A 27,798-nucleotide genomic window follows, 5' to 3' on the forward strand; every position below is an offset into this window, starting at 1 on the left:
CTTCAGTATCCCGATCATATCTACAATATAAGCAAGTACACAAAAAAATACAAAATGTTTTGTTTTCTTCAAGCATTGTATATACACAAGATACAAAAATATTCTTGGGAAAACCGAACACACAAATGACTATTATCCTAGAGTCCCCTCCCCTAGGCTCATGTGGAAAACTGAAACAGAATTTTACTTCTCTACTTACCCTGAAACCCCACAACTTTCTCAGACTGTCACTAAAGTTGATGAATTTTGGTTCTCATTTAAGGGCTACTTAAATGTTTCTTTCCTAGAGCATGAGGTTCTTGTCTTTCTCAAGGCTGTGCCTCACTTCCTTCTTGCACTCTGTCTTGAAGATGAGCAGGAAAGCTCCTCAGAGCCATCTAAGGTAGCCATCATTTCTCCTTTGCCAAGGAAACCTTTCTCCAATCTGTTCTTGCCTGGATACCAGGACCAACTCCCTACTAAGTAACTGTGGCCCCTTGGAGAGTTGTGCAGTACAGATCAGTGTCTGCCAAACATGTATCCAAATGATTTCGAGATCATTTAAAAGTGCAGTTGGATTCAGTAGGTCTAGGGTGGAGTCTGAGATTATGCATTTCTAACAAAATCCTGGGTGATGTCAATGTTGCAGGTCTGCAGACCACATTTTGAGTAGCAAGGATGATGGAAACAAAGAGATTAATCTGCATGAAAAAATTTTGGATATTTATTGGTGTCATAATATCTACCAAATCAGGGCCAAATCTAGAGATATCTACAACTGTGACTCAACATAAAGGCATATATTTTTGAGCAGGACCTTCAGAGGTTCTAAAAGCTTATTCTATTACAAAGTTTCACAATATGCTCCTACTTTGGATCTTGTTTCTAACTCCATAGCAGCGTATGTCACTAAAGAACTAATGGGGGCATTATCAAAAGAGAAGTCTGACGTCTGTCCCAGGTTAGCCCCCAAGGTCTTATCACAGCTTTTTCATGTGAGCTCCCAGTACCCTATGGCTGCGGCATCCCCTATAAGAATATGTTCTGTGTTACCACCAGGTTTCCTTCTGCATCCTGTACCAGGATTATCATGGGATTACTCCCTAGATTCATCATCAGTGAATGTGATAAATACCAAATGGCCAGAAAGATTGCAAACTACCTGCGTGAAAAGAGGTCAAAAGTTTCAAGGGAAGGGGAGTTCAGTTATCATCAGGCAGCTTTTTAAAAGCTCATTAAAGCACAGTCATGCAGGGTTATAACAGTCCAATTCTAAATAACAGAGGAGAAACTATTGACCAATAAACTTTGACTTAAAATCCTATCAATTAAATGGGGGAATCCCTAGTGACAGCCCAATTCTAATTGAAGTTTGCTCAACAAAATCCTTATCTGGCCCTTATTCCCTTTATTACCTCTTATCATTTTTCATTCTTTTCATTTTGAATTCTATGAAGACAAAGAGATGTTGAGCACCAGCTCACCACAGAACCTTCCCTTTGTGACAGACCCAGTGGGCCCTGCCACATTTCTCTTAGTTATTCTGTTTGTTATGTTACCTGCTTACCCCTGGGACGCATACGCTATCCCCATCATGCCCTCCCAAAAATGCCCATTACAATTTTATGAAATAGGGGCAAGGACACAAGGGCTGCAAAAATGAGCCACAGTCACTAGTTTGTGAAAAAAAAAAAAATTAGTGTTGATGCCAACTAACCTTTGTCTTTACCTATGAGACAGGAAAATGGCCTTTTGTCCCCTTTTTTTCTCAGCTCAGTTACTTGGCTATTGCTTTGCAGTCTCTACTCGTTAAATAGAGATACCTACTAGAATTTTTCATCCTCCTTCAAAGTGTTATGAGGAACAGAGATAATGGCCTAGAAAGTCATTTGAAATGTTGAAAATCTTGATTCAATGTGAGACAGCTGTTTAAATCATAGTTTATGAACAAGAAAACAACAATGTAGCAGGTTTCCAGCATACTAAAAATAGTAAAGTTTAGTTTCCCTAGAAAAAGTCTCTACACAGTTTTTCCTTCAAGGGATATGTATAATTCTGATGCGCTTTGGAATATCCTAGTCCCAAGCTTTTTAAAATCAGCTTTACTTAAGAGCACTTAGCTTTACGAGAACCTAGCATAGCACAGACATGTTTTCTTTATTTTTCAGAGGATGGTCGGCAGAGAGTATCCAAATTATTGCTCCATGCTGCGAGATCCCTGTTCCTAGGAAAGCCGAGGTCTGCCTTCCAATGTGCAATTCTAGCTTAATAGGGAAGTTATATCACTGTTGACAGTCTTGTCCTTTCTTAATAAATCTTAGGAGTTATCCCATAAGGAATATTCATTTTCCTTCAGACATGAAGTGACCATTAAGATGCGCCAGTAAAGAATCCATGGCTTTTAGTGTCTGGCCCTATTTCTTCTAGTTCAAGAATTTTAAGAAAAAATATTGCAATAAAAGGTATATTTTTATTAGCTACAAAGTGGATACATTTCTTGTTTCTCAAAAAAAAAATGTGTTATTCTGGAAATGTTCAAATAGCCAGGATTTATATTTTGCTAAAGTTAGATTTTAAATAAAAGATTCCTGCTTAACTATAAAGAGAGAATATTTACTGATAGAAAATGTCTCTATAAATGGAAACATGTTTTCATGCTTTCCCCTGACACCCGTCGGGGGTGGCAAGAGAGTGGAGAGTGGAGATTGCTCAACACCAAAGGTGAAGTTGGGTCATCAAAGGGCAGGAAGAATTATGATGGCTGAAAATAACAACAGAGGGGACCCACGGCAAAGTCCAACCTTAGCCTCCACCGATAAATAAATGTACCACCAATAGATAAATTTAAAAAGTGACCTTCTCTGTGTCTGAGGGTTATTGACTATCCATTTTATTTTTTTTCTGCCACTTATTAATACCTGTTTGCATAGAGAGATACTTGCATTTTATGCAATCAGGAATAGAAAGCAGTTCCCTTTGAAAATATTACAAGAGAAGGTTGATAAGCATATATGTGTATGGAGAGGCATGAAATCAACATTTATTGATACCTACCATGTGCTGGAATCTGAGCTAAGATGCTTTTATATGTGTTTTCCTAACTAAATAATTATATCCCTACCATTTAAAGATCTATGATACTAAGAAGTTAATTAACTTGCTCCAGATGAGATAGCTGCCAAATACGAAAAACAGTCCCAATGTCCTGTTGTGATGTTCAAGTCACATCACACTATATTTTCTCACTTATACAATAGAGCAGCACTTTCCAATCACAAGTTTTGCAATGATGGGAATGTTCTATATTGATGCTGCTCAAAATGGCACTAGCCTCATGTAACTATTGGACCTTTGAAATTTGGCTACTGTGAGTGAGAAACTGAATTTTACATTTAATTTTATTTTAATTAATTAAAATAAAATTTCTGTCACCCAGGCTGGAGTGCAGTGCCATGATTATGGCTCACTGCAACTTTAAACTCTTGGGTTCAAGTGATCCTTCTGCTTCAGCCTCCCAAGTGGCTGGGACTATAGGTTTGCACCACCAGACTCCACTATTTTTTTTTAATTTTGTAGAGATGAGGTCTGGCTATGTTTGGCCAGGCAGGTCTTGAACTCCTGGCCTCAAGTGATCCTACTGCTTAGCCTCCAAAAGCGCTAGGATTACAGGCATGAGCTACTGTACCCACCCTAAATTATATTTAAGCAAACACACGTGACTACTATATGAAATAACAAATGTCTAGCCAGAAACTTTGTTTTAATGAGAATTGTAAAGGTTCTTTCAACTCTTATATTTCTCCCCAGTCTGGCATCACTGTTTCTCCCCATCTCCTGTTTATCTCTCAATCCTTAGATATCAGCGATAAAGACATCTGCAAAGCATATCTTCCATGAAAGCAATAAGAATAGCTCAACAAATTGCATGTAGGATCACTCAAAGAGATCTATTTCTAGATATTACAATTAAATTGTTGAAAGCCAAAGACCATCTTGAAGGCAGAAAGAGAGAAGTTATGGATCGTATGCAAGGGATGCTCAATAAGATTAACATATTTCTCATCAGAAACCATGGAGGCCAGCAGGCAGTAGGATGGCATGTTCAAAGTGCTGAAATACAGACTGTCAATCAATAATTTTATAGCCTGCAAAACTATCCTTTAAAAATGAAAAAAAAATTAAGATACTCTCGGGTAAACAACAACTGAGACAATCTGTTGCCAATAGACTTACTCAAAAGAAATTTTAAAAGGAACCTGAAAGAAGGCTGAAATGAAAGAACACTAGACTGTAACTCAAATCCACCTGAAAATTCAAGGAGCACTGGTAAAGTTAAATACAGAGGTAAATATAAAGCACAGTATACATGTATATTTTTTTCTACTATCTTATTTTTAAAACAACTTTCTAAAACAATAATTAGAATCATTATTGATGGATGCCCAGTATAGAAAGATGTAATATGTATAACAATACAACAAAGGAGAAAAGATTAAATGGAGGTAAGTAAGAGCAAAGCTAGTACTTACTATGGAAATTAGATTGGCCTTAATCTGATCCAGATAGTCATAAGCTATGACATTAATTGTAACTCTCAGGGTAACCGCTATGAAAATAACTCAAAAAATACTTAGTTAAAGAAATGACAAGAGAAGTAAATTGCTACCGTAGAAAAATTTATTTAACATATAAAAGACAGCAACAGAGGAAGGCGGGGAAATATGTAGAAAATATGTAGAAATATGTAGAAAACAAATAGAAACATCATGGAAATAAATGTTACATTACCAGCAGTTATATTACAGGTACATTTATTAAACATTCCTAAAATGGCAGAGAATAGATAAATAATTAAAAAGAAAACATGATCCAACTATATGCCATCTGCAAGAGACACACATTAGAATCAAAGACACAAATGAATTGAAAGTAAAAGGATGTAAAAAGAGATACTATGCAAATAGTGACCAAAAGAGAGCCAGATTAGCTATATTAATACCAGCCAAAATAAACTATCATCTACTTTGTGGTAGATAGACTCATGGAAGAGAGAAATATTCAATTCAACAATAATGGTTGGAAATTTTAATATACCATCTTCAATGATGAGTAAGTCAACTAGACAGAAAATAAGAGAAAATCAAATACTTGAACAACAATATAAACCAACAAAGCCTCACATATCTATAGAACATTCCATTCAATAGCAGCAGAATGAATATTCTTCTCCAGTGCATTCTTCGTATAGACCATATGCTCGGCCATAAAATATATTTCAGCAAATTTAAAAGGCTTCAAATTACAGAAAGTATATTCTCTGAACATATGGAATAAAACTAAAAGTAAATAACAGAAGCAAATTTTGGAAATTCATCAACATGGCAATTTCACCACACATTCCCTAATAACTAATGCACAAAGAAGAAATCACAAGGACGTTTAGAAAAATGCTTTGACAGAAAGAAAAAGGAAAGCACAATACATAAAAATTTTTGAGATGCAATTTAAGGAATACATAAAGAAAAATATATGACTATAAACACCTATATTAAAATGAGAATAATATCAGTAATCTAACCTTCTACCTTAAGAAACTAGAAAAAGAAATGCAAATTAAGTACAAATCAGGCAAAATAAAGTAAATAATAAGAATTAAAGCAGAAAAAAATTAGATGATATAATTGCAACAAAGAAAATCTACAAAACCAAAAGGCAGTTCTTTAAAAATGTCAATAAAATTGACAAAACTCTAGCTAGACTGACCGAGTTAAAAATGGAGAAGACTCAGATTATTAGGATGAAAAAAGAAGAGGAATATTATTATTCACCTTGCACAAAGAAAGTGGATTATAATAGAATACTATGAGCAATTACATGCAACAAATTAGATAACCTAAATAAAACAGAAAATGTCTAAAAATACATAAACTACCAAAATCGACCAAAAAAGAAATAAAAACACAAATAGATCAATAATGAGTATACTGTTAATCAAACACTTTTCAACAATGGCATAAAAGGACAAATAAAGGAATTACATACTGATGAAGGATGCAATTCAATGAGAAGACTTAACTATTCTAAATATATACATACCAAACGCTGGAGCATTTAGAGTCATAAAACAAGTGCTTCTAGACCTATAAAAAGACAGCCACACAGTAATAGTGGAGGAACCCAATACCTCACTGACAGCACTAGACAGATCACCAATGCAGAAAACTAACAAAGAAATTCTGGACTTAAATTCAATACTTGATCAACTTGATTAATTGAACCAAAGAGATATCTATAGAACATTCCACCCATCAACCACAGCATATACATTCTTCTTATCTGCTTCTGGAAAATACTCTGAGATCAATCACATTCTCAGCCATGAAGAAAATCTCAATAAAATAAAAAAAATAAAAATAATATCAATCATACTCTTGGAACACAATGGAACCAAAATAGAAGTCAATTCCAATAAGATCTCTCAAACCACACAATTAAGTTGAAATTAAGAAAGTTGCCCCGGATGACTTTTGAGTAAACAAAGAAATTAAGACAAAAATAAGAAAAATTATTTGAAATAAATTAAAAAAGAGGTAGAACACTTCAAAATCTCTGAGATGCAGCAAAAGTGTGTTAAGAGGAGAGTTAGTAGCACTCAATATCCATTTCAATAAAATAGAAACATACCAAATTAATGATCTAACATTAATGATCACATCTAGATGAACTAGAAAAATAAAGACAAGCTAACCCCAAAGCTATCAGAAGAAAAGGCATATTAAAATCAGAGCAAAACTAAATGAAGTTGAGATCCAAAAATCCATAAAAAGTATAAGACCAAAAGGTGGTTTTTTGAAAGGATACCCAAAATTGATAGACTGCTACCTACATTAACAAACAAAAAAAAAGGGAGAAGATCCAAAAAAGAACTGTCATAAACAATAAGTGTGACATTAAAACTAATCCCACAGAAATACAAAAGATCCTTAGAAACTTTTATGAACACCTCTATGCACACAAACTTGAAAATCTAGAGGAAATGGATAAATTCATGGGACCACAAAACCTAGTAAGATTGAATCAGGAAGAAATTGATACCCTGAACAGACCAATATTTGGTTTAAAAATTGAATCATTAATGAAAAACTGACCAACCAAAAAAAGTCTTGAACTAGATGAATTTACAGCTGAATTCTACCAGATGTACAAAAAATAACTGATACCAATTCTGCTAAAACTATTCTAAAACCTTGAGACAGAAGGACTCCTCCCTAAATCATTCTATGAAGCCAATATCATCCTGATACCAAAACCTGGCAAAAACGTAATGAATAAATAAAACTTCAGGCCAATATCTCTAATAAACATAGATACAAAAATCCTCAATAAAATATTAGCAAACTGAATCTAGCAGTACATCAAAAAGCTTATCCACCACAATGAAGTAGGCTTTATTCCTAAGATGCAAGGTTGGTTCAACACACACAAATCAATAAATGCAACTGACCACATAAGGACACTTAAAAACAAAAACCATATGATCATCTCAATAGGTGCAGAAAAAGCTTTTGATAAAATCCAACTTTCCTTCATGATAAAACCAGACATTGAAGAAACATACCTCAAAATAATAAAAGTCACCTATGATAAATCCACAACCAACATCATAGTGAATGGGCAAAAACTGGAACCATTCACCTTAAGAAGAGGAACAAGTCAAGGATGTCCACTCTCACAACTCTTATTCAACATAGTACCAAAAGTCCTAGCCAGAGCAATAAGGCAAGAAGAAATAAAAGACATCCAAATAGAAAAAGAAGAAGTCAAATTATCTCTCTTTGCTGCTGATGATTCTATACTTTAAACATGCTAAAGACTCTGCCAAAAGGCTCCTGGAACTGATAAACAGCTTCAGTAAAATATTAGGATACAAAATCAATTCACAAACATCAGTACCATTTTTATACACCAATAACATTTCAGCTGAGAGCCAAATCAAGAACACAATGCCATTTACAAAAGCACCCATCTCTCCCAAAAATACTTAGAAATACATCTAACCAAAGAGCTGAAAGATCTCCACAAGGAGCACTACAAAACAATGCTAAAAAAAAATTATAGATAACACAAACAAATGGAAAAACATTCCATGCTCATGAATTGGAAGAGTCAATATTGTGAAAATGGACACACTGCCCAAAGCAATCTATAAATTCAATGCTATTCTTATCAAACTACAAATATCATGTTTCCCAGAATAGAAAAAACTAGTCCAAAATTCAGATGGAACCAAAAAATAGCCCAAATAGCCAAAGCAATGCTAAGCAAAAAGAATAAAACTGAAGCCATCTTATTACCTGACTTCAAACTATACTATGAGGATATAGTAACCAAACCAGCATGGTACTGATACAAAAGCATACACATAGACCAATGGAACAGGTTAGAGAACCAAGAAAGAAAGCCACACACCTACAACCATCTGGTCTTTGACAAACTTGACAACAATTAGCAATGGAGAAATTACTTCCTATTAAGTAAATGATGCTGGGATGACTGACTAGCCATAAACAGAAGACTGAAACTGGACCCTTTCTTTCACCATATAAAAAAGTAAATAAAATGAATTAAATATTTAAATATAAGACCTCAAACTATAAAAATCCTAGACATAAACCTAGGACGTACCATTCTGGACACAGGCCTTATCAAAATATTTATGGGTAAGTCCTCAAAAGCAATTGCAACAAAAACACAAATTGACAAGTGGGATCTAGAACTTCTGCAAAACAAAGAAACCATCAACAGAGTAAACATACAACAGAATTGGAGAAAATATTTGCAAACAATGCACCTGACAAAGGCCTAATATACAGAATCCATAAAGAACCTAATGCAACAAGCAAAAACAAATAACTTCATTAAAAAGTAGGCAAAGAACATGAACAGACACTTATCAGAAGGCCTACAAGCAGCCAACAAACATGAAAAAGTTCATCATCACTAAGGAAATGTGAATCAAAACCACAATTAGATGCCACCTTGCACCAACCAGGTGGAATTGTTATTTTAAGAAGTCAATAAATAGGCCAGGCGTAGGGGCTCATGCCTATAATCCCAGCACTTTGGGAGGCTGAGGCCGGCAGATCACTTGAGGTCAGGAGTTCGAGACCAGCCTGGCCAACATGGTGAAACCCCATCTCTACTAAAAATACAAAAATTAACTGGGTGTGGTGGCAGGTGCCTGTAATCCCAACTACTTGGGAGATTGAGGCGGGAGAATCACTTGAACCTGGAAGGCAGAGGTTGCAGTGAGCTGAAATTACATCATTGCACTCCAACATAGGTGACAAGAGCGAGACTTTGTCTCAAAAAAAAAAAAATTAATAAATAACAGATGCTGGCAAGGCTGCGGAGAAAATGCAACATTTTACACTGTTAGTGGGAATAAAAATTATTGCAGCAACTGCAGAAAGCAGTGTAGACATTTCTCAAAGAACTTAGAACTACCTTTCCACCCAGCAATCCCATTATTGGGTACATACCTGAAAGAAAATAAGTCTTTCTACCAAAAAGACACATGCACTTGTATGTTCATTGTAGCACTATTCACAGTAGCAAAGGCATAAAATCACCATAGGATACCCATCAACAGTGGATTGGATAAAGAAAATGTAATACATATACACCATGGAATGCCATACAGCCATTAAAAAGTATGAAATTATGTCTTTTGCACAACAGGGATGCAACTACAGGTCATTGTCCTAAGCAAATTAAACCCAGGAACAGAAAACCAAATACTGCATGTTCTCACTTACAAGTGGGAGCTATAAATTGGGTACACATGGACATAAAGATGGGAACAATAGACACTGGGGACTGCTACAGGGGGGAGAGTGGAAGTTGGGGGGCAAGGGCTGACAAACTACCTATTGGGTATTATGCTCACTACCTGAGTGTCGGGATCATTCATACCCCAAACCTCTATGTCACACAATACAGGCATGTAACAAATCTGCACGTGCACCTCCGAGTCTAAAATTTAAAAAGGAAATATATTTATATTTTACATTAAGATGAAAAAAGATCTGTACAGTAAAAACCACAAAGCTTTATTGAAGGAAATTAAAGAATTCCTAAATAAATAGACTTTCCATGTACATGCGTTGGATGAGTTCATATTATTAAGATGGCAATATTCTTCAAATTGATCAACAGATTTGATTCAATTCTTACAAAAAACACAAGGTAGATTATTTGAAAAAATTGACAACATAACCCTAATATTTATATGGAAATGTAAAGGATCTAGAATAGGCAAAATAGAATAATAATGTTGGAAGAATCACACTCAGATTTAAAAATTATTGCACAGCTACAGTAATCAAGGCAGTGTTGTATTGGCATAAGGACAGGCATATAGATCAATGGATCAGAATTGAGAGTTCATAAAAAAAGAACAAATTCACATTTTGGGACACTTAAATTTTTACAAAGTTACCAAGATGATTCAATTACAAAAATAATAATATTTTCACAAATAGTGCTGGGACAATTGGATATTCACATGCAAAAAAAGTTAGTAAAGTTGGACTCCTAAGTACTCCTACTCTACCATACACAAAAATTCACCAAAAATGAATTTAAGATCCAAATGTAAGAACTAAATGTAAAAACTGAACCTATAAAACTCTTAGAATACAACATAGCTATAAATCTGTGTGACTTTGGAATGGTAATGATTTCTTATGTATGGCACCAAAAGCACAAGCAACAAAAGAAAAGAAATAAATTGTCCCTTATCAAAATTGAAAATATTTGCTCTTTAATGGATACCATTAAGAAATTGAATAACAGCCAGGCATGGTGGCTCATGCCTGTAATCCCAGCACTTTGGGAGGCCGAGGCAGGCGGATCATCTGAGGTCAGGAGTTCGAGACCAGCCTGGCCAACATGGCAAAACCCCGTCTCTACTAAAAATACAAAAAATTAGCCAGGCGTGGTGGCGGGCGCCTGTAATCCCAGCTACTCAGGAGGCTGAGGCAGGAGAACTGCTTGAACCAGGGAGGTGGAGGTTGCAGTGAGCCGAGATCATGCCATTGCACTCCAGCCTGGGTGACAGAGCAAAACTGTGTCTCAAAAAAAAAAAAAAGAAAAAGAAAAGAAATTAAATGACAACCCACAAAATGGGAGAAAACATTTACAAATCCTACATCTGATTAAAGACTTCTATCAAGAACATATAAATAACTCTCACAACTCGATGAAAATATGACAAATAACCAATTAAAAATAGGCAAAGAATATAAATAGACATTTCTCCTAAGAAGATGTACAAATGTTCAATATACACATATAAAATGGTCAACATCTAGACCCAAAGTAAATACAAATAGGAACCTAATGCGATACCAATTTACACCTGCTAGGATGGCTATAATCAAAAAGACAGAAAATAAAAAGTGTTTGTAAGGACGGGGAGAAATTAGAACCCTCTTACACTGTCCATGGAAACAGGAAATAGTGCAGCCAGTATGGAAAACAATCTGAAAATTTTTCAAAAGTTTAAACAGAATTAATGTATGATTCAGCAATTTTATCCCTAGATACATACCCAAGACAAATGAAAACATAGTTTCACACAAAAACATATACAAATATTCATTGTATCATTATCTGTAACAGCCAAAAGTCAAATACAGACCAAATGTCCATTAACTGATGAATGAATATATGTGGCATATCCATTTGATGAAATATACTATTTCTTGGCAATAAAAAGAAAAAAAATGAAGTACTTATACCTGCTAAAACATGGATGCACTTGGAAGCTACACTGAAAGATGCCAGGCACAAAAGGCCACAGATTGTATGATTCAATTCTTATGAAATGTTCAGAATAGGGAAATCCATAGAAACAAGGGGAGATTCATAGTTGCCAGAAGCTGAGGGGAAGAAGTAGGGAATAAATGCTAATGAGTATGAGGTTTTATTTCAGGGTAGTAAAAATGTTCTAAAATTGATTGTGGTGATGGCTGCAAAACTCTGAAATACTAAAAAAATCATTGAACTGTATACTTTAAATGGGTGAAATGTATGGTATGTGAATTCCATCTCAATTAAGCTATTATTGAAAAGAAAAAGAAAGAGAGATGGGTGGGGAGGAAGGAGTTTCCAAACATCTAAGGAAGATGTATCCAAATCTGGTACCTAGCCAGCATCTACATATAGAAGAGCAGAAGAAAACGACTTGGAAATGTCTTTGACATGTGCCATGCCATCATTCACAGCCCAGCTGGTTGGAATGATGTGATCAGTTCACTTCAGTAATTTCCCTTCTGTTATCTTGTTCTGGGAGCGTTATCCCTTCTAGAACTGTGACTCCTGTCTTAAAACAGTCTCCTCTGAGGCTATTTCATCTAGAAAATAGAACTAGAAATAGTCCCGTATGCATTGAGTTGTTAAGAGAATTAGATCAGAAAAGGTAGAAGGTGTTTAGCACAATGACTCTCATGTAGTAAAGGCTCAACAAAAGTTACGTATTTTAAATTCCTTAACTCCACCCCCCCGCCCCCACCATTTGCCCCATTCTGGCATGCATTTTTATTGCAGGTCATTTTAATGACCTAGAGTCATTCATTGATCCTTCATACATTTGTTTTTGTTGTTTGTTTCTTTGATATGATTCATTTTTTCTTTTTTCGTTTTAGCAAAACCCAAGTATCAAGTTCTGCACTCAGTACTGAGATAATTGCACTGCACAGTGATGAGTGCAATATGGAAGCTAAACACAGGATGCTTTGAAGAAAAGAAGAATCCCTTCTATTTTGTCCTGTACCATCCTGTACCGCATAACCATGCTCAGAACTCAAAGAACACACAGCCTTTCTCAAGATTATGGCTGGATGGCCAATTTCTAATAAAGAAGTGAAAGCAATTTGCCACATTAAAATCTTAGCAAGTCCACTGGTCCTCAGTGCCTCCTCGAGAACCAGTATGAGTCAGATGTTACCAAAACACAATGGAGACAACATCAAGGCTGTACACAACCTAAAAGGGATATTTTACATTGAACTAATCTTTTTTTTTTTTTTAGATGGATTCTCGCTCTGTCACCCAGCGTGGAGTGCAGGGGTGCGATCTCAGCTCACTGCAACCTCTGCCTCCTGGGTTCAAGCAATTCTCCTGCCTCAGCCTCCCGAGTAGCTGGGATTACAGGAGTCTGCCACTATGACTGGCTAATTTTTTGTATTTTTAGTAGAGATGGCGTTTCACCATGTTGGCCAGGCTGGTCTCAAACTCCTGACCTCAAGTGATCCACCCACCTTGGCTTCCCAAAGTGCAGAGATTACAGGCATGAGCCACCATGCCAGGCCTATACTAATCTTTATGCATACTCTGCAGATGCTTTTGGATTGCCATGTCCTATTTTTCAGCTTTAAGCAAAAGGTTGCACAAACAGGCACGGACAACTGCTGATGAAACACAGGAAGACTCTCAGAGAGATAGTCATCACGCAAACACCAGAAGTGGCCAGGAACTCACATAGTTCTCTCTTTAGGCTGCAGTGGTAATTGAGTAAAGGGAGATAGAGGGACACTCTAGTTTGCTTCAGGAAAGCCCCAGAAATTGTAACACTTCTCCAAAACTCTGATACTATGATGTTGCCTGACCACAGAAATTTCAGTGAACAGATGACTGTTTATCTCAGATTATGAGTGCTCCATGTGTACAGAACTTATGATTTAATTCTGTGGCTCCAGCCTTATCACTACCTGGCACAGGGCAACACTTGGTAACTGCTTATTGGGTTTATTGTCTGAATTAATATTGTATCAATCATGTGAGGCATTTGCCTTTCACATTGGGGGTCTGTAATTTCTATGACATTTCTAACTGAAAACACAACAGTTCTAATTGTTTACCTTTTATTTTAATAGTAATCTAAACAATATAACACAATAATTAGGATTATTTTATAGCCACCTAAAGATGGCATTCTGACTTGGGATTCCAGAGTCTGCCTTTTTCCTAAGATTATACTTTTACTGAGCTAAAGTGCGTTGGCATCACTATAGGATAAACTGGCTGGTCAAGACTTCCATGGGCGTGAAGTTCTGAGCCCCACCACCTGTACTATCCCCTCAGCATTTACTACAATGCCTGGCAAATAATAGCTTTTAAATCAAGATTTCATGGTGAACTCGATGAAACTAAACCTTTGCAGTTTAGTGACATTGTGTCAATTTGGGTAGGCTAAAATACATTTGTCAGAATTTTTCTTGCATGGTTGCAGTTACGGTGAACTGTAAAGGGGTTTCTTGTTAGATGTGGAGGACAGGAGGGAAGGAATAGCCAACATGTACCCCACACCCATTGTGACAAATCTGCTCACTTACCTCGTTAATGAGCGGCTGCAGCAATGCCTGCACCTGTCCCTTCGTCCCCTGGATCCTTCTTCAGATTCCTGACTCCTGGGCCATATGTTTGTGCTTAGCTCTGTGATAAAGGGTTTCAATTTCTAAAGGGCACCCATGTGACCAATGTCACAGGCAAGAGGAGCTACTGTTTTAGTCCATACTTATGAGATTTTAGCCCATGCTGTTACCTCCTGCCTACCCATGATTTACCACTCTAAACCTCTCTTCCCTTTCTGTCTGCCTGTCAGGTGGACTTCAAGCTCCGGTGTTAGAAGCAAAAACAACAGCTTTACAGAGAATGCACAACTGGTTCCCACAATTGTGTAAGCCAGTTCTCTGCAATGAGTCCCTTTATCTCTCCTGGTGGTGTTTCCCTGGTTGAACTGATACAGAGGTTGATGCATTACTTTGTTCTTATCTCTGTTTTACTCTCTCCACAGTTTTCCTGGTAGCACATACAGTAATAAGTAAGCAATAAGGAGTTTTATGTTCCTGACTCCATAAATAAATGCATTAAAGCAAGCTTTAATAACACTATAATCCTAACCTTATCTCCACACCAAACAATTTTTACAGTGTTATTATGTGAGGTATGTAATACCTGTAAGCCCTGTTCAAGTGCTTGGCACACACATACCTTCCACAAGCACAGTAAAACAGAATCTGCCATTGGCAGAAGAGCCTGAGCATTTGGGATGCCTGAAGTCCAGCCAGCTCACCATCCTTGCTTGCAAGCATTATCCCTTGAAAATGGTGGTATGGTTAGGAACCATTTTGTGTGACAGACTTTCAGTTGTGCAGAAACTATAAATCTTACTCAAGCAAGGATATTTTGCAGTGACTGGGATCAAGAACCGCAGACCTGAATGTTATCTCACCTCAAAGCACCAGCCTCTGAGCCCAGTGTTCTTCAGGCTTTAGACAAGCCCTACGGTGCTCATGCTATCAATGGCAAAGGAAAAACTCAATGGATCCACTAAATGGGGACCCACTATTCCAGAATATTTAATGCTCTTGCACTGGGTTGAAAACAATTTTGTTTTTCTACAAACCAATAAGAGGAAAGTATAAACTCACATAATCTGGAAAGGAGGCAATGATCAAATACTGAGATTTGAACTTTAGCTTTCATTAAAATTAGCATGCAAGAATTGCTTGCTGGAAGAATTTTTGTTAAGGACAAAGGATACTTATTCTTAATCAAGCAGCAATGCTCTTATTAATATAATTTAGCATACTTAAAGGACATTATTACTGAACTTGAAATTCAAAAACATTAAATATAAAACAGAACCTGCAGCTATATCTTTTCATTGTAAAATCAACACTAGTGATGTTGTTTCAGCAGACCATTAGACACTAAATAAATGTTGCTAATTTGAATCACACTGGTTTTGTGGTTTTGTGTGTAATTCTTATATTTGTATTGCTTTTACAATTCTCCATCTATTTTTTGCATGTTTTAAGCAACATACAGACATTCCATTATTAAGATATCTCTTAATAATGGAAATACATTCTGAGAAGTGCATCATTTGATGATTTTATTGTTGTAGGAAGATCATAGAGTGTACTTACATAAACCTAGATAAAATAGCCTACTACACACCTGGGCTATATGGTGTAGCTTATCACTCTGAGGCTAACAAACCTACACAGCATGTTACTGTACTGAATACTACAGGCAATTGTGAGACAATGGTAGTATTTGTGTATCTATAAATATCTAACATAAAAAAGTACAGTAAAAGTACAATATTAAAGATAAAAATGCTACACATCTGTATAGAGCACTTACTATGAATGGAGCTTGAAGGACTGGACGTTACTCTGTGTGAGTCAGAGAATGACTGATGAGTGAATGTGAAGGCATAGAACATTATTGTAAACTACTGAAGACTTGACAAATGCTGTACACTTTGGCTACACTAAATTTATTAAAAATATTTTTCTTCAATAATAAATTAACCATAGCTTACTCTAAATTTACTTTATACTTTTTAATTTTTATAACATTTTTACTCTTTTATAATAATATTGGATTAAAACATAGACATATTATACAGCTGTTTAAAAAATTATCTTTGTATCTTTAGTCTATATTCATTTTTCTATTTTTAATTTTTATTTTTTTTAACTTTTTAAACATGTTCAGTTAAAAACTAAGAACAAATACACGCCTTAGCCTAGACCTACACTAAGTCACGATCATCATCACCACCTCCACATCTTGTCCCCACTGGAAGGTCTTCAGGGGCAATAGCATGCATGGAGCTGTCATCCTATGATAATAATTCCTTCTTCTGGAATTCCCCCTTAAGAACTTGTGTGAGCCTTTTTTACAGTTAATATTTTTTATAAGTAGTAGCAGTACACTCTAAAAAATGATAAAAAGTATAGTATAATAAATATATAAACCAATAACATAGCCATTTACTATCATTATCAAGTATTCTGCATGATACATAGATGTATGTGCTACATGTTTATATGTCTGGCAATGCAGTGGGTCTGTTTACCCCAGCATCATCACAGATACGTAAGTTGTACTATGATGTTATGATGGCTGTGATGTCACTGAACAATAGGAATATTTAAGTTCCATTATCAGCTTATGTGACCACTGTCACATATATTCGTCCTTGACTAAAACATCATGCAGCACATGACTGTAATTACAGAAATGGTTTCTGCTGGGTGCAGTAGCTCACACCTGTAATCCCAGCACTTTGGGAGGTTGAGGTAGGAGGATCACTTTGAGCTCAGGAGTTTGAGACCAACCAGGGCAACATGGTGAAAACCCATCCCTACAAAAATACAGAAATTATCCAGGTGTGGTGGTACATGCCTGTAGTCCCACCTACTTGGGAGGCTGAAGTGGGAAGATCTCTTGAGTCCAGGAGGCAGAAGTTGCAGTGAGCTGAGATTGTACCACTGCACTCCAGTCTGGGTAACAGAGAAAGGCCCTAAGAATGAGACCCTGTCTCAAAATAATAATAATAATTAAAAAATAAAAAGAAGTGGTTTCTATCAACAAACAGTTTCAATAAGAATTTCCTTTTTTCTCTAGAATAGTAGTTCTCAATCTTTCTGACAAATTAAAATTACTTGGGGGGAGTACATTTCCAGTGATTTTGATTTAATTAGTCTAAGGTGGATCACTGATCTTTAGGCCACTTTAAACATCCATCTTTTAGTAACCAATAAAATAATTAGAAAAAAAGTAAGAACATTAAAAATTTGAACACCACTATTAACCAGTATTAACATTTATAGAACATTACACTCAATAAATGTAAGTTTATTTTAATAACACCTGGAATCTTTAACAAGATAGATTAAATTTGGGGCCATTAAAATAAGTCTTAACAAATTTAAAAAATTATAGTATTTTATCATATAAGCTTCAGCCACAACATAATTACATTAACATTTAGTGGTATTAGTATATTTCGTGAAAAAAAAACCCAAATATTTGGAAATTAAGCAAAATACATCAAAACAATAAATTGGACAAAAAAATTGGAGACGAATTAGAAAATATTTTGAACTAAATGATATTAAAAAGAGCATTTCAGAATGTAGAATTCTGTCAAAGTAGTGTTTTGATGAAATTTTATAGATGTAAATACTTATAGAAAAAAAAGGTTTACATGCATTTTCTCTCTAAGAAGTAGAAAGTGAAAAGCAAGTTAAACTCAAAATGGAAGAAAATAATAATAATAAGAGTAATAATCAATGACATAGGGAAGAGAGAAAAATTAATAGAGCCTAAAGTTGATTCTTTAAAAAAAATTAATAAAATTGAAAACATCCAAGCAACAGCAAAGTTATAAAAAAGAATTAAAAAAAACACCATCAGAAATAAAGTAGACAGTACCTCTACTTATCCTACAGACATTAAAATGATAAGTAATGATTCTGAACTAAGTTTTGTAATTTGACAACTCAGATGATGGGCATATTAGAAACACAAGTAATAAAACTGACTCAAAGAGAAATAGAAAACTCAAACAGTCTTACATTTAGTAAAGAAAGTAAACTCAAAATTTAAAACCAGCTTTTCACAAATAAAATACAAAATAATTATCCTGGTTAATGCTACTAAACTTTTAAGAGTGAAATAATACCAATCCTAAACAAACTCTACACATCTTTTCTTTCTGAAAAAAATTTTGAAGCAGCATAATCCTGATACCAAACCTAAAAAAGTATTATCAGAAAGAAAAATAATATGGACTAATACCTCTCTTTACCAAATTCTTTACTAAATATCAGTAAACAAATTTAGCAATACAGACAGTTCCTGATTTATGATGGTTAGAATTAACAATTTTTTTATTATCAAATAAATTTGTGGCTTATGGGTCTATCTGGATGAAATGCCATTGTAAGTCAAGGAATATCTGTACATTAAAAATATACAATATATACCAAGTAAGGCTTATCTCAGGTAGTCCAGATTAATTCAACATTTTTAAAAAATCAATGTTATTTGTCACATTTAAAGAAGAAGAAAAAATTGTCTCAATAGATGTAGACTATAAAGCTAACATAAAATTTAGCAATCCACTTCTGGGTGTTTATTGAAAAGAATTGAAATCAGAATCTGGAAGAGATATCTACACTTCCCTGCTTATTACACCATTATTCGTAATAGCTGAGATGTAAAAACAGCCTGAATGTCCATTGACAGACAAATAAACAAAATGGGGCATTAACATACAGTAGAATACCGTTCAGCCTTCAACAAGAAGGACATTGAAATATGCATGGATGAATCTTGAGAACATTATGCTAAGTGAGATAAGCCAGTCATAGAAAAATAAGTACTGTATAATTCCACTTAATATGAGGTGTCTAAAATAGTCAAATTTATTGAATCAAAGAGTGGAATGATGGTTGTTCAGGGCTGGAAACAGAGAAAAATGGGAAATCATAAATCAACTGGCATAAAGTTTCAGTTAAGCAAAATGAGTAAATTCTAGAGCTCTGCTGTACAACATTGTGTTTGGAGAAAACAGTATTGTATTATATACTTAAAACATTGGCTAAGAAGGTAAATCTCATGCTAAGTGTTATCACAATAAAGTAGAAAAAGTATTTGATAAAAGTCAAAATCCATTCGTGATAAAAACAGAAAACTCAGAATAAAAGGGAACTTTTCCAATACGGAAAAGGAAATCTACAAAAACCCTACAACTACTATTATATTTAACGACAAAGTTTTTAGAAATTTTCCAAAAGATCAAAAATAAGGTGACAATATCTCCTTTCATACTTTGAATCAACATTGTAATGTACCTCCTGACAAGTTCAATAAGACAAAAAGGTGTAAAAGGAATAACTAGTGAAAATGAAGAAGTAAAGCTGCTATTATTTACAGATGGCACTATTGTGTATGTAGAAACCTATATGGAATCTAAAACCAAAGTGAAACAAACTTCTAAAACTAATAGGTACATTTATTAAGCATGGAAAATACAGTATTTCTATTTATTAGCAAGAAAAATAGAAATCTCATTAGAAAATTATTCCATTTAAAATAGCATCAAAAGAAACTTACACCCATCTCACACCTATTGGAGTGTCTACAATTAAAAAGAAGAATAAGATCTGTTAGTGAGAATGTGGAGAAATTGAAACCTTTATGCACCGTTGATAGAAGTGTAAAATGGTAAAGCTACTAGGGATCACTATGGCAGTTCCTCAAAAAATTGAAAATAGGATTACCATATCATCCCCCAATTCCACTTCTGGATATATAACCACAGGAATTGAAAGCAATGGCTCAAATAGATATTTATATATTCATGTTCATAGCAGCATTATTCTTAATAGTCAAGGGATTGAAACAATCCAAATGTCTATCAACAAACACATAAACAAAATGTGCTATACACATAAAATGGACTATTGTTTAGTCTTAAAAAGAAGGTAATTCTGACACCTGCAGCAACATAGATAAACCCTGGGACATTATGTTAAGTAAAATAAGCCAGTCGAAAAAGAACAAATACTGTATGATTCTTCTTACATGAGCTTCCTAGAGTACTCAAATTCATAGAGACAGAAAGAAAATGATGGTTGCCAGAGGATGGGGGAAAGGGAAAATGGGGGAATTATTTTTCTTTAATTATTTTTTAATGAGTACAGACTTTCAGTTTTGCAAGATGAAAAGAGTTCTGGAGATGGATGGTGATGATGGTTGTATAATAGTGTGAAAGTACTTAAAGACATCGAACTGCACATTTAAAAATGTGTAAAATTTTTATACCAGTACCATGCTATTTTGGTTACTATAGCTTTGTAGTATAGTTTGAAGTCAGGTAATGTGACACCTCTAGCTTTGATCTTTTTGCTTTTGATTGCTTTGGCTATTTGAGCTCGTTTCTGGTTCCATCTAAGTTTTAGAATTGTTTTTCTAATTCCATGAAAAATGACATTGGTATTTTGATAAGGATTGCATTGAATCTGTAGGTTACTTTGGCTAATATGGTCATTTTAATAACATTATTTCTTCTGCTCTATGAGTATAGTATGTTTTTTCATTTGTTTGTGGCATCTAAAATTTCTTTCATCAGTGTTTTGTAATTTTCCTTGTAGAGATTTTTATGTCCTTGGTTAAGTATATTCCAAGGTATTTTTTCTTGTAGCTATTGTAGATGAAATTGCCTTCTTGATTTGATTTTCAGCTTTGTCATTATTGGTATATAGAAATGTTACTGATTTTTGTACACTTATTTTATATCCTGAAACTTTATTGAATTCATTTATTAAATTCTATAGTTTTTTGGAGGAGTCTAGGGTAATCTAGATATAAGATCTTATCATCAGCAAACAAATGCAGAGAAAAGAGAATGCTTATACACTGTTCTTGGGAATGTAAAGTAGTACAACTTCTATGGGAAATAGTAAAAAGATTTCTCAAAGAACTAAATATAGGATTACTAGTCTATCCAGCAATTCCACTACTGGGTATCTACCCAAAGGAACAGAAATCAATGTAACAAAAAGATACCTGCACTCATGTGTTTATTACAGCTTTATTTACAAAAGCAAAAATATGGAATCAACATAAGTGTTCATAACAGATGACTGGATTTTTAAAGTGTTATATGTGTGTGTGTATGTGTATATATTACACACATACACATATATACACACAATGGAATACTATTCAGCCATAACAGAGAGTGAAATTGTGTCTTTTGCAGCAATATGGATGGAAATGGAAGCCATTATTCTAAGTGAAATAACACAGAGAGTTGAATACCACACATCCTCACTTACAAATGGGAGCTAAATAATGTGTATACATGGACACAGAGAGTGGAATAATAGACACTGGAGACTCTAAAGGGTAGGAGGGTGAGAGCGGGGTGAGGGATGAGGAAGTACATAATGGGTACCTTGTACATTGTTCGGGTAATGGTTACACTAAAAGCCCAGACTTTGCCATTACACAACATACTAATGTAACAAACTGCACTTGTACCTCTTAAATTTATAAAGATAAAAAATGCTTAAGATGATAACTTGTTATTTTTATTTTACCACAATTAAAATAATAATAAAACTACCTAATGTACTTAATAAATTTAACAAAAGATATGTAAAAGCTCAATAATAGTAACTACAAAATACCACTTGAGGTAGAATAGATTCAAATAAAAAAGAGACATCCCACAATCATGGACTAGAAAACTCAATTTTTAAAAAATATTCATTTTTTTTAAGTTAATCTATGCTAGGGATTGGCAAACTATGGCTCACAGATCAAATCTAGTCTGCTTCCTGTTATTATATAACCTAGAAGCTAATATTTGTTTACATTTTTAAATGGTTGAAAAGATAAAAAAACTAACAGAAACTGTATATGACCCATAAAACTTAAAATATTTACTACCATGTTCTCTTCAGAAAAAAAATTTGTCAATCCTTTTCTGTACTTAGAGTCTGAAACTCTAAGCAAACTCGTCAATATAAATTAGAAGTCTATAATTTACAAGAAAACTTTTTTTTGTAGAAATTGAGTAGATTCTAAAAAATATTTGGAAACAGAAAAGCCCCAGAATGCCCAAAACAATTTTTAAAAAGAAGATCAAAGGCTTCACTACTGTCTTTCCAAACTTACTGAAGGCTGGGTGCGGTGGCTCACACCTGTAATCCCAGCACTTTGAGAGACCGAGGTAGGGGGGGAATCACAAGGTCAGGAGTTTGAGACCAGCCTGGCCAACATGGTGAAACCCCGTCTCTACTAAAAATACAAAAAATTAGCTGGGCGTGGTGGCGCACACCTGTAATCCCAGCTACTCGGGAGGCTGAGGCAGAGAATTGCTTGAACCCAGAGGCAGAGGTTGCAGTGAGCAGAGATCACGCCACTGCACTCCAGCCTGGGTGACAGAGTGAGACTCCATCTCAAAAAAACCTTATTGAAAAGTTATAGTAATGAAGACAATGTACTGCATAAGGACAAAGAAATGGGCCATGGAATAGAACAGTGTATTTCTGAATACACGTGTTTTAGGTGTTTTTTTTTAAGTGCTAAAATATCAATTGAGATTATTTATTTCTTTGCTCTTACAATGGCAAAGTAATTCAATGGTAATGAGATAATCTCTTTTTAAAAAATGCTAGAACAACTAGATAAAAATATGTAAAAATAAGAACCTTTATTCTTGCATCACACCATACATAAAAATTAATTCAAAATGGATCATATACTAAAGTAGAATTAAAACTATAAAGCTCATTTAAGAAAGCAGAATAATGTCTTCATGACCTTGATGTAAATAAAGATTGCCTAAAATGACTCAAAGTGTATTAACTGTAAATAAAAAATAATAAATTGGAATTCAACAAAATTTAAAACTTCAACAAAATTAAAAACTTCTGCTTATTAAATACATGGTTCTGCAAGTGAAAAAGCAAGGCAGAGACTTAGAAAATATATTCATAATATATATCTGAAAAAAGAGACTTATGTTTGAAATAGAGAAATAATGTATAAAAATCAATAGTAAAAAGACAACCAATCTAATTTCAATATGAGCAAGAGATGTGAACACTTTACAAAGGAATACATAGGAATGGCCTTCAAAGTATGTGAAAAAGAAGCTCAACATTGTTAGCCACCAGGGAAATGCAAATTAGTACTACAGTGAAAAATCACTACAAAATAACTAAAATTAAAAAGCCTGCTAAAACCTAACATGGACAAGTACATGGGATAATTAGAACTATCATAAATTGCTGGTGGTAGTATATAATGCTACAACCACTTTGGAAAAAACGTTGGCAGTTTGAGGCAATGTCAGCCATTACAGAAATCCTATTCTATGGCCCAACATTTCTACTTTTAGGTATTTACACAAGAGAAATAAAAATAAATGTTCACAAATAAATTGCCTAAGAATGTTTATTTTATGGCAGCTTCATTTACAGTAGCCAAAGTCTGGAAACAATCCAAGTGTACATCCACAGAAGAATGAGTCAAAAACTACCCTATTTTTATATAATGGAATACTGCTCATCTATATATATATTTAGTTATATAGTTGAGTTCTCCAAGAGAGAAGTCACAAGTATATAAATAAATCTCAAAAACAATATGTTGGGTGAAAGAAACCAGGCACAAACCACATACTATATAATTCTATTTCTAAAAATTTCAAGAGCAAACTTACCTTTGGTTATTACATATTGGGACATTGTTTCCTGTAAGAGGTGAGAATTTACAGGAATGAGGTATCAGGAATGTTTTTGTTTGATGGAAATACTCTATGCCTTGACTGTGGTGTTAGTTACATGGGGTATACATTACCAAAGCTTGCTGAATTATATACTTATAACTCATTTCACCTATGCATTTCATCATTTGTATTTATAAAATGTGTTTAAATATTTTTGTGTATTTGTTTTCTATTTTATTGACCCTGATTGATATATTTAGCCACAGGGTGCCAGGTGCAGAGAGTCTTGCTCATCTTTGTTTACTCAGTGCTTGAATGTAAAAATGAATGAATGTCTGTAATGAAGAAGTAAGAAGGTAGAAGAGACCAAAACAGTGAAACTGTAATTCAGATACACAACATAAATTAAATGTTGTACTACATCTTTTTCTTGCAAATCCTCACTGCTCTTAGGACACAAACTTCTAGAAGCCAAACAAATGTCTGTAATTGAATCCAAAATACAGTGTCATCAATTTTTGAAGTTATTTTAAATTAGAAGAAAACTGTATAAAGGTCAAATATATGAATATACTATATCTATTAGTATTAATAACTGGCACATTCAAGTAGCAAAATTGAGTACTGTTATAAAAGTTGACATTTTTTTCTCTAAGCTCTACTTTTCACTCAAGATGCATATGAAATGGAAAAGTATATTGCTTACAACCTCTACCTACTCAATAGGCTGTTCACTAATTTGTTCATTCACTCATTCCCTAAGCATTTGTTTACTGAGCATCTGCTCCATGCTGGACACTTAGCTAGAAGCCAGAAAAAAAAAAAAAAACAATTCATAAGAAACTGTTCTTTCTAAAAATAAATTGACATGCTAGTTGGAGAGAAAACTCAATAAGTAAACAAATATAAAGATGGCTAATTGAGCTATAAAAGAGATAGGTATAGAGTAACATGGGTTTTTGCCATTTCTTTTGGGGAAAAGTCTATATATATATAAAGACAGGGTGGTCAACTCCACCAGACATCTCTACCAGTGGCAAGTTTCTTCATTGTTCACCTCTTGTTCTCATTCCCCAATCTCAGAATTTTACTCCAGTTGTGTTCCCTATCTGGAAAGTTCTTTCTCCATCCCTCCCTACCATATCTAGATACCTTCTTTTGAAAAAGACCCAGTCCAGGTTCCGCTAAACACCTTTGATTCATATCTCTCTCTTCTGCATCCCTGTGGCTCTCCTGTGGTTCCATGTCCTTTCTCTACTTGCACCATGTGAGGTTGTCTGTGCTGCATTGATGTTTTAAGCTCCTATGAGAACAGAGACACATCTCAGACTCAGTGCCTGCTAGCAGCATTGAACCATGGTTGCCACATAGCAGATGCTAAAAAGGAGAAGTTGGTTTCATTAATGATAATTATTGAGTGCATCCTGCACAAAACACTGATTTTTTTTCTTGCTGAAGGGGCTTGAAGATATTTGGAATCCAGACTCTCTTGACCCAGTCTCCCTTCCTGTATCCACACACATTCTATTTCAGCATAGCTGCTGCAACTTTCACACAAGCAGCAGTCATGGTGTGGAAATTCTCTATGCAGCAAGTGTGCGGATGTGGAAAGTCTGTAAAATACAGTATTATATCACCAATGGCCACTTCTGGACTTTTTTGTTGCAGCAATTTGCAAATGTGTCGGTGTGACTGAGGTGACTCATGAGGGGTTGGCTGGAAGGTCAAATACAAAAACTTTCCAGCTATCTCCACAAAAGTGAAACAGGCCTGTGTCTCCTTGGGAAAAACTTTTCCCCCAGTAATGGAGTGGGGATAGCTACAGAATATAACAGGGCTGTTTTTGCATAGGTCTAAAAGTTCTGGGTGCACTTTGGTCCCTGGCCAACAGTCTGGGGTGAAAAGTGGCATGCCACCTGAGAAAGGCAAAATGACGATGCCTGATGGCTGGGAGCAAAGTGTCACCAGCCACATTTCAGAACAAGGGTTCTAGCTGTGGTTGCTAGCTCTGACTGCACGTAAGACTCGGACACATTGAATCAGAATCCCCAGGAGTGGGAATCGGTATTAGCAATTTTTAGAACTCCTTGGGTGCTTTCAATGTGCAACAAAATTTAAAAACACTGAGTAAAGTGATAGGAGGTAGTCCAGGGCTTTTGACAGCTTAATTACCCAGCAAGAGCTTCAAAACTGCTTGTGATGATTAATTTTGTGTATCATCTTGACTGGACTAAGAGGTGCCCAGATATTTGGTCAAACATTATTCTGGGTGGGTCTGTGAGGGTGTTTCTAAATGAGATGAACATGTGAACCCGTAGACTGGGTAAAGCAGATTGTCCTCTCCAGTGTGGGTGGCCACACCCAATCCCCTGAAGGCAAGAATAGAACAAAAAGGCTGACAGCCCACTCCACAGTGAGAGTAAGAGGGAACTCCTCCTATCTGACCATCTTCAGCTGGGACGTTTTCTGCCTTTGGACTTGAACTGAAATAACTTATTGATTCTTGTTGGATCTCAAGCCTGCTGGCCTTCAGACTGGAACCACAGGCTGTCCTAGGTCTCCAGCTTGCCAACAAAAAACCTCAGGACTTTTTATTCTCCATAATCACATGAGCCAATTTCTTATAATAAATATACCCCCACCCCCCAAAACTCCTGGAAAACCCTAACTAATATACTGCAGGTGCTTTAATCCCATCTCTAAGATTCAGTTTCAACTGTGAAGGTATGGTGCAAGACTTTTTAATTTTTTCTCAGGCAATTCTAATAAGGCCAGGCTTTAGAGTTTTGATACAGCTAAGTGATCTCAGACAAGTTACATAACTTTGTCTAAGGTAGTTATCACCTTGGTATTTAAGATGAGAATAACTATACTCCCTTATGAAGTTATTTCTGAAATTTGAACCATACATGATACAGTACTCGGGACATAAATAATATGAGATAATACTCATTTTCACACATTTGTGTGCCACCAATTTGTGTGCAAAACATTTTTTCCACAGTAAATGCTCAATATTTATGTTGCTTTTTTTGTTTGTTTTTTAAAAAGGTCTTGCTCTGTTGCCCATACGGAGTCTTTCTCTCTATGATCATGACTCACTGCAGCCTGGACTTCCCAGGCTCAAGTGATCCTCCCACCTTAGCCCCGCAAGTATCTGGTACTGCAGGCATGTACCACTATGCCTGACTTTTTTTTTTTTTTTTTTTTTTGTACAGATAGGATCTCACTATGGTTGCCCAGGCTGGTCAGTATTTATTTTGAAAGAAACTAGAAAATATTTCCAGATCATCAGTCACTTCATCCCCATCAGAATATAGTTTGAAAGCTATATATGTCTCTGATACATCATTCTTTTAATTTGCCCCATAACAATAAATATGTACTTTCTGTCTTTGTATTGATGATGGAAGAGCTGACCCAGTACCAATGACCCGTATGCACTGGCGCAGCTAATAGGATTTGCTGAATGTTTTTGCCTGCTCCAAATTTCTTGGAGTTTATTACCTGACGTCTGGAACTGAGTGCGTAAGTAACTTTCAGTCTCAGCTTGGCTCTTTTCAGAGAAATAGGTGGTCATAGCAAACAGCTATCAACTGACACTTGAGACAGGATTTAATGAAACACTACTTGAATATGATTGGTCTGAATATTAAGCTTGTATTTCTTATTCATGCTGCTATACCATCATCTGAAATTCCTTA

General features: G+C 35.1%; 1 long non-coding RNA gene across 1 annotated transcript in view; it reads right to left on the minus strand.

Annotated features, from left to right (window-relative positions):
* LOC107973687 (uncharacterized) overlaps positions 1–16,229 on the minus strand; it is a 29,785-nt gene extending 13,556 nt beyond the window's left edge. Inside the window, exons 1-2 of the long non-coding RNA XR_002942762.3 lie at positions 16,198–16,229; positions 14,379–14,478 (exon numbers count right to left, since the gene is read on the minus strand). This is a non-coding gene — a long non-coding RNA (uncharacterized LOC107973687). The remainder of the gene's footprint in view (positions 1–14,378; positions 14,479–16,197) is intronic.
* Positions 16,230–27,798: the final 11,569 nt, after the last annotated feature.

The sequence above is a fragment of the Pan troglodytes genome, chromosome 13 (genome assembly GCF_028858775.2).
Source record: "Pan troglodytes isolate AG18354 chromosome 13, NHGRI_mPanTro3-v2.0_pri, whole genome shotgun sequence".
Lineage (NCBI taxonomy): Eukaryota > Metazoa > Chordata > Mammalia > Primates > Hominidae > Pan > Pan troglodytes.